The sequence below is a fragment of the Haliotis rubra genome, unplaced genomic scaffold, assembly GCF_003918875.1.
Source record: "Haliotis rubra isolate DU_JTF1 unplaced genomic scaffold, ASM391887v1 Scf377, whole genome shotgun sequence".
Taxonomy (NCBI): Eukaryota; Metazoa; Mollusca; class Gastropoda; order Lepetellida; family Haliotidae; genus Haliotis; species Haliotis rubra.
The window spans coordinates 76,902-85,298 of record NW_025767054.1 but is presented as its reverse complement, the minus strand read 5'-3'; the positions used below and the strand labels follow the sequence as shown (position 1 = coordinate 85,298).

The 8,397-nt window shown below is 35.1% G+C and overlaps 1 long non-coding RNA gene across 1 annotated transcript; it reads right to left on the bottom strand.

Annotated features, from left to right (window-relative positions):
- Positions 1-797: 797 nt before the first annotated feature.
- Positions 798-4,693, bottom strand: LOC124286146. The gene is made up of 2 exons (XR_006900958.1): positions 4,657-4,693; positions 798-2,388 (listed from the first exon to the last, which is right to left on the bottom strand). It is a non-coding gene; the product is annotated as an uncharacterized LOC124286146 (long non-coding RNA).
- Between the last annotated feature and the right edge of the window lie 3,704 nt (positions 4,694-8,397).

Genomic DNA, 8,397 nt, shown 5'->3' with positions numbered 1-8,397 from the left:
TAAGTAACAAAGCAACAGTGTATTGAACTTCATTGTACCTAGGTAAGGTTGTCAGAAAAATACTTATATAGTGCTTTATTTCCTACTGTATCAACTTTGCCTATTCAATGAAAGCCATAGGGTGTGAGACCATGTTTTTTCCCTCCTTGGTAGTCATTGAATAGTTGGAGTTGATTCAGTGATAAATAACAGTGTTCACACTTACTATGAGGGCCGGGGTAACCTGTGACGGTCTATCAACATGTTCATAGGACCGGGGTAACCTGTGACGGTCTATCAATGACTTGTAAACAGCCTGGCAAGTAGATATGCGTCGTAGTGTGGATTACTCACTTGCAAACAGCCTGGCAAGTTGATATGTGTGGTTGTTTGGATTACTCATAGAAACAGAACCTGTCATGGTTAGTGCCATGTTTGAATATACAGTGAAACCTGGATAGTCCAGAACCTGTTGATCCAAAATCTTTCACTTCCCAGATAATACACTTCATAATGTAGGTTAGTTGGTGTGTTGTTTAATGCCGCACTCAGCAATATTCCAGCTACATGGCGGCGGTCTGTAAGTAATGGAGTCTGGACCAGACAATCCAGTGATCAACAGCGTTTGTATTGGGATACGATGATATGTGTCAACCAAGTCAGCGAGCCTGACCACCTGATCCCGTTACTCGCCTCATATGACAAGGATGGGTTGCTGAAGATCAATTCTAACCCGGATCTTCAAGGGTGATAAATTAAATAGAGCATAACTACAAATGTAGCCATGATTCACTAAAATTTAACCCAAACCAGTGAAATCTGAATTCACAGTGCTTCATTACATTAAACATAATTTAATGAACAACTCGATCACATCTTATTATCTGTACATACAAATTAATATCAATTTACCTAAAGGTGTACAGAAAAATAAGTTTTTTTTCACAGCTGTTAGAAACAGTCAGTCACCGTGTTCATCAACACATACCCCAGATGGTGTGTGGGGACAAACGCGAGGTATAATGCAGGCATTCTGACTGACTGAGTTTGGTTTTACGCTGTTTTAGCAATATTCCAGCAACATCACGGCTGGGGACACCAGAAATGAGCTTCACACATTGTACCCATGTGGGGATTCGAACCCGGGTCTTCGGCGTGACGAGCCAACGCTTTAACCACTAGGCTACCCCACCACCCCACAGGCAGTCTGATAATACATGTGTGGGTAAATGTGGACTGAGAGGAAGATCACATATATCATCACAAGTTGTTTACATTGTATCTAACATACTGTCAACACCAGGCTGTGTAAACAAGGCCACCACAGGGAAATACAGTCTCCAGATATATTAGGTATTAGGGAGGACATTCATCACACACACTGGTTAGCAATGCTGTCATTTCTAAAGCAATAAGCTTTGGATGAAAGCATCTACCTGTACTTGGGATATTAGTTACTTAAAACTGTAGGTATTAACATTATTAGAATGTGAGTATTGCTGAATATTTACACGACTCAAGGAAAAGTTAATACTTCGAGTTTCATTTTGATTTAAGAAGCACTTTGTGAAAAAAAATGTTAAGCAGTTGTAATAAATGTTTTTCATATTTGATTTTCTTTGGTTTGAGAAAAGTTTAAGCTCAAAGACTTAGAGATAAAATTCACTTGAAATTAACTTTAAAAAATATTATACCCAGGAATTATCATAACCTTTGTTGACAAAATATTTTCACGAAATGATTACTTGTTCAACCAGTTGCAACCATGTTTGGTGATGGTCAAGGTTATATTGTTTGGAAGGTCCGAGTACAGGTTACAGTTTTCTCTCAAGTAAATAGAGCCATGGCATAGGTGTATCTCAGAGTTGGTGTTTAACACAGGGCTGAGCAATATATAGGCAATGTGTCCCTTGACAAGCATAAGTTGATGGGTCTTTTTCTAACCTGGAATTCCTACTTGACAGTACCCATAAGGCAACTAAGTATATCAGACCTAATTCAGACAAACAAAGGTCTATCTCCTCACTCCCCTTGTCTCAGGCCATTTGCCAGTCTTAGTAAGTTCAAGATTCAGGTCAAAATTTATATTTATCAACTACTGGTATATATTCATATACATTTCAACACTATGTTGCCTTCTATGGAACCTGTTTCATCAGATGACCAAGACTGGTTATTCTCCAGAGTTTTTGGTTTTTATTTTGTAATATTGCACTTCATAAAAAGTTTAAATTTCTATATCAAATACCAAAGTTGTTATTTCCTGGCATATACTTGTTGACTATCTCAAATGTGTTACTAATGCTGTTGGATGAGTTCATTTTATTTTGCATTACTCTACATGTACCTATTTTATGTAGAGTGAGAAGAACTTCACCTGCATTGAACTTCAGTTATGTCATATGTGAACTTCATGGGACAGGTTTAGTCCACAGTTGCATAAATACATTTTCAACCTACAATCAACAAATCTTAGCTAGTCTTACATTGAAACCTTTGATCAGCACATCCTTCAACAGCTAAGGGATGCAACTCTGCCTGGTGAATAATAATGCTTTGCACTATGGTTGTTCTTCAAAGTGAAATTACTTAACACAGCTGGAGAACACATGTAAATAAAATCAATAAATACTTCATAGCTGATACAAATATTATTCAAAAAGGATGAATTTCCATCTTTCAGAACAATTTATTTGGTCCCATGTCTTCAATGGTTCTTATCATGATTACATGGATTTCAGTATTAATTTTCGTCTCCAGGAAATCCTCTTTCACATGTGCGAGAATGATAATTTCTTGTTCTTAAAGTCATAATAAAAGGTAAAAGTCAGTTTGTATTTGTTTTGGTCAAATGATTGTATTGGTGAGCACACAAACAGAGCCAGTCTTGAAGTACATTTAACACATTGGGACAACTGCCATTCCCATCTATCACCACTGTGTCAGTTGAAACTAAGTATAAATATCACAGATATAACTATTGTTACTGCACAATATTGAAAAGTACACACTATTTACATATAGCAAAACTTGAGTTAATTCACACAACTGCACATCAAAAACACCAAGTAAATACATGTACAACATAATACTATACCTAGTCATTCTAATGACAGACCTTTATATTTTCTTATTCTATGGATGAGCCAGCTCAACATCACAAAAAAACACATCACTGAAAAATTATTTTAAACACCTTTTAGCTCACTGATTTGAAACTCTTTTTCTGTTTCTTTTTCAGGAATTTAATAAAGGCAGTATTTATTGACCAACAATAGGCACGTTAATATATTGGTGTGGCATGACATGCTTGCTAAGCAAGTACCACTGTAAACTTTGAAACATAATGGAATGTAAGTCCTTTGACTGACACAACTAACCAACATACATAGGCTGTTTCTGTTCTCCCAGAAAGGTGATATACTGATATATTTTGTACCTATTTGAAGTACACACTAAATTATTCATTCAAATGCTTTCCATTGCAAAATTTTGTATCTGAAAGAAGAATAAGTTGGATGTGGTGTAGTTTTTATAAAATTGATTGCAATTGTATCAAAACCATTGAAATCCTTTCACACAAGAATTTTGCATTTCAATTCATCATTCAAGTGTGAAACTAATGTTTAATGTCACATGAAAGACAATATTGGGTCATGTATGTATGTATGTAAGTATGTATGTATGTAAGTATGTATGTATGTATGTATGTATGTATGTATGTATGTATGTATGTATGTATGTATGTATGTATGTATGTATGTATGTATGCATGCATTTATTCTGGTTCTATACATGTTTAGCCTGTGGTAGAAACACAAGGAAACATTTTTACACGCTATCACTAAAATAAGCATAAGTGAAATATAAAACAAAATGAAAGAAATGAGTTGTTTTGATTCCTTCACTGAATTATAGTAGAGGTCTTGTTTAGAATATTATCATATTAATAAATAATTCAACCTTTAATGTCAGTGGACCTGTAAACTGAATGAAAAACCAACACCCTTCTGACTTAATTCACTTCCTCACAACAATGGACACACGTTCTATATCAACACGCTCTGTGTTCACCATGAGGAGTAGTAATCCTACCACCAGCCCATACAACCGGGTCAGTGAAACCTGAATACTTCCCCCTCAACACAATACAGACTGAAGCCAACTACACCTGTGATGTATGTATGCATGAGAGGTGTGGCGCTTCTGTGTCAACACAAAATAATCTGTACTTTCAATGGCCACCTCAGGAAACAAAGCTTAACTCTCATCCAGCAAGAGACACGGACTGCTTCTGTCATAAGTATTTTTTTTTAGCAAATTCAGGGCTTTGATAATATATTGAAACTTCAATTTTTTGTCTTTTAAAATGTTTGGTCTGATGAAACATGTACATGATTAATGATGACAATTGCTAACTTAAAAATCCTGTCAGACATGTTCAATAACACCAATGCACATTCAAAATAATTTACTGAAGGCAAGACAGATATGTACTGTTTTGATATGTCTTTAGTCAAAAGTATGACTCCCATAACACACATCTAAATAAAGAACCATCCATACAATCTGAACCCATTAATAATATATTATTATATTCCATGTTTCCTTCACCTGTCGTTTGATTCTGTTTCATTTATACTGTTGAAAATTCTCCCGTCAGTATGACTGACTGACTGAGTTTGGCTTTATGCCGCTTTTAGCAATATTTCAGCAACATCACGGCTGGGGACACCAGAAATGGGCTTCATACATTGTACCCATGTGGGGATTCGAACCTGGGTCTTCGGCGTGACGAGCCAACGCTTTAACCACTAGGCTACACACACACACACAACACACACACACACACACACCGTCATTATGAAGAAACTTTGAGATTAAACTTCAGTTAAACGTTCCCTATAGCATTTATACATGACAGGGAATAAGAATGTAAGCATTTCACAACCTTGAGTAACCAAAGCAACCAACAAGAAACTATTCTATTTATCTTTAAGTAGCAGTTTTTAAGTGGACGAAGTGTCAGTGAAGACGGCCTAAATGGATTTTATAATTTGTTTATGTTGTCAAAGCAATGTTTCAGTACAAGTGACCATACGTAGATACTTTTTACTTCTGGAGTGTTTCCATGCAGCCACTTGCTTGTCAACCAGAGTGTCAACCCTGCCTTCATTAACTTCCTTTTTGCCCACCATGTCTCATATTAGCCTACTGACATCCTGTAGCTGGCATCATGCCACCCACTGACCTAGGGACTGTGTGATGTCATAGTTCTACCATGGTAACGCCCTGTACTCAAGGGGGAATTCACGACTAGACACAGACACGCCACACATGTCCAGCTCAACAAACACATCAAAATTGTTGTAAAACTTGTGGGGTAAATATTCATTTGCAGAACTTTACTAAAGACACTGATCAACAACATTACACTGCATTAAAAATAGATTGACACAAAGTTTAAACCAGTGTCAGTTATCAAGCATGATCTGTGTCCATCATATCACAAGAGAAATCTGAAATATATTCCTGCATCATTTTAAATTCTGGCATCAGTAAATTTCAGTGATGTGCAGTATTTAAAAAAAAATCACAAGGCCTCATAAATGTTCTATTTCTTAGCCTCACGTGTTTAAGTAGAAGTCAATACAACTTAGCTTGGTACTCCCTGAACTGGTGATGGTCATCATAGTCTGTTTGCAGTGAAAACATACCGATGAATTTCACTTTAAGCGAAATAGTAAATCAAATACAGTGAACTTCAGATTGCGAATCGTCATAATTTTACCTTGCCAATTGAACGTTTAAAACTTATTCAACTTAGGATAAAAGTTGTTTTAACAAACGATCATAGTTTCAAATCGCTATTATTGGTTTGTATTACAAGGGGGTAAGCGCAGTAGTTGGAACAGTGAAACAAATGCACGTGCGGTACGTGATGAGCGTTAACTTAGGCCAACCCTGCTTTTTCTTGGTGTTTCATTTAATGTGTAAACCCCCTTGTAATACAAACCAATAATAGCGATTTGAAACTACGATTGTTTGTTAAACAACTTTTATTCTTAGTTGAATAAAATTCTGAGATTTAAATGTTCAAATGGCAAGGTAAAATTATGAGGATTCGCAATCTTAATTTCACTTTATTCGACTTACTTTTTTGTTAAAAGTGAAATTCATTGGTACGTTTTCACTGCAAACAGACTATAGTCCTATTGAAGATACACACTCAATGAGTGTCTCATACACAAAGATAACAGCATCTAAAGATACTAGGTATTTATGTGGTTTAGGTTGTTTCTTAATAGTAAGCTTATGCCAGATGCAAATTGTCAGATCAAGATGGAATAAACACAGCATTTTACTCTTAAGTATTTTTGATTATCCTTGGACAAACACCATAGAGTATATCTCACATACAACCTTTCTCTTTTGGTAAATCATTACAATCAAACTTTGGTCATATTTTGCTGGCATACTCCAATATATGTCTACTGTGATACATCATATGTTTCCATTAAATGTTACATTTTAATGCTGCAAGAACATTGTCAAGAATATATGATAATCAGTGAATGCTAAATGCATGTTTCCATGGTTACAAGCACAATGAGCAACTTGCATAACCACAAGTCATATACCCATATTCAACAATACATAAATGCATGCAGATAGGAGAGGATTATCACATTAAGCATATGCTAAATAACCATTATAATCCCCTACTTACTGAGATAATCTTCTTACTCATCATACAATGGTAAGGGCCAACCATTTGATATTCTTGAGGGTACACCAGCAAAACCAGTTACTTTTCAATAAAACTCTTAGCTCTTACATTTTTCTACCATGCAAGAATATATATTTTTGTATTAGACATTATTTTCTGAGCAGTTTAAGGCACAATTATATTTTTCATGCATTTCCTGAGAAAACGTAAATTTTATATAATAAATTCCACGGTGCCCCCAGAATATCAAATGGCAGCATATTTGACTGGAGGATATGTTTAACAAGACACACTAGAGCATGTTAACTAGATATGAACTCAAGATGGAAATCTCCCATTGTAAATGTCGTGGGAAAACAGGAATTTGTAATACATACTACAAATCTAATATTTGTTAACAAAACATAAAAAAATAAAACAATATAATCTCAGCTGGCACAAATACAATACGATGCCATTTAAGAATATGGAAGACAGTGACAACTTCATGTTATAACACTTCCCTTCTTCAATGAAAACACCAACCCATCCATAAAACCTCTAGGATGAAAGGAAGATATTTCTGCTGGCCATTTGTTCAGTGTAATAAGTATTCCCTTTCCCTCTTCTTGTATGGCATCAGAATATATCAAAACACAAAAAACCTGCAGATCAAGGTGCCAATACCATCTGTAATTACTCCAGTCCATAACAAAGAAAAACAAAAAATCTTCTAAATTCATGTACAAATTGGTCATTTTGAGCACTGTCTCATTGTTATTTTGGTATATGTTCATAATTACTCCAGACCAAATCTGACCTTGTTTCTAGTTTCACAATGACAGTCTTTCATTTTCTCTAGCCTCTTGACATATTAAAACCATGAAATAGAATTGAAAGCTGTCATCAGATCAGAGTTCACCAAACTACCAACAGATAAAGTTCATCATCTTGTAAAGTTAATATTTCAAGATTTCTGATAGTATGACTTGTTACACATATACTACTCAAAAAAGTTAAAGAACATCCATTTTTTTATATTACTGTTGTCAGTCTGTCATGTAGTATTCATATGAAGACATCAAGGTTTCCTTAACTTCTTTTGTGTAGTATACATTATTCAAGTAAGATTTTGTTCCAATTTTTTTTCTAAAGGCTCAACATTTTATATCCAGCGATCATCTGATAATGACAGGCAAACATACAAAAAACACTATCCTGATTATTAAGAAACCAAATTATCCTGAAATTAGAGAATCATACAGATAGCTTTTTATGAAAAGCATGAAACAGTACTGATTATACTGATAACTTCATTGAATCTGAGAATTAGATAACATTATCTTGCACATGAAGTCAAAATGGCAGATTCTATCACTTTGGATTGACAAATGGCGATAGGTTGAAAGGTCTGGCCTATTTTCTTCACATTCTCTATACTGAATTCAAGTTCTTTGAAATCATATATAGAGCAATTTTGAATAGCAGAAATCCTCACATTTTTGCCTCCATTAGAAGCCACAAGGTTCTCCATAAACTATATGGTATGGTCATGTTATCTACAGATCCGATATAGAAGTTATCTACAGCGTGTGTATAACGTGATAAATAGATTCACCTTTAACTGAGATAACAGTAAGTATTGAGGTAGCTAATCTAATAGTCATCCAACATGTTGCCCACATGCCAACGTAGGGCCTCCACTCAAA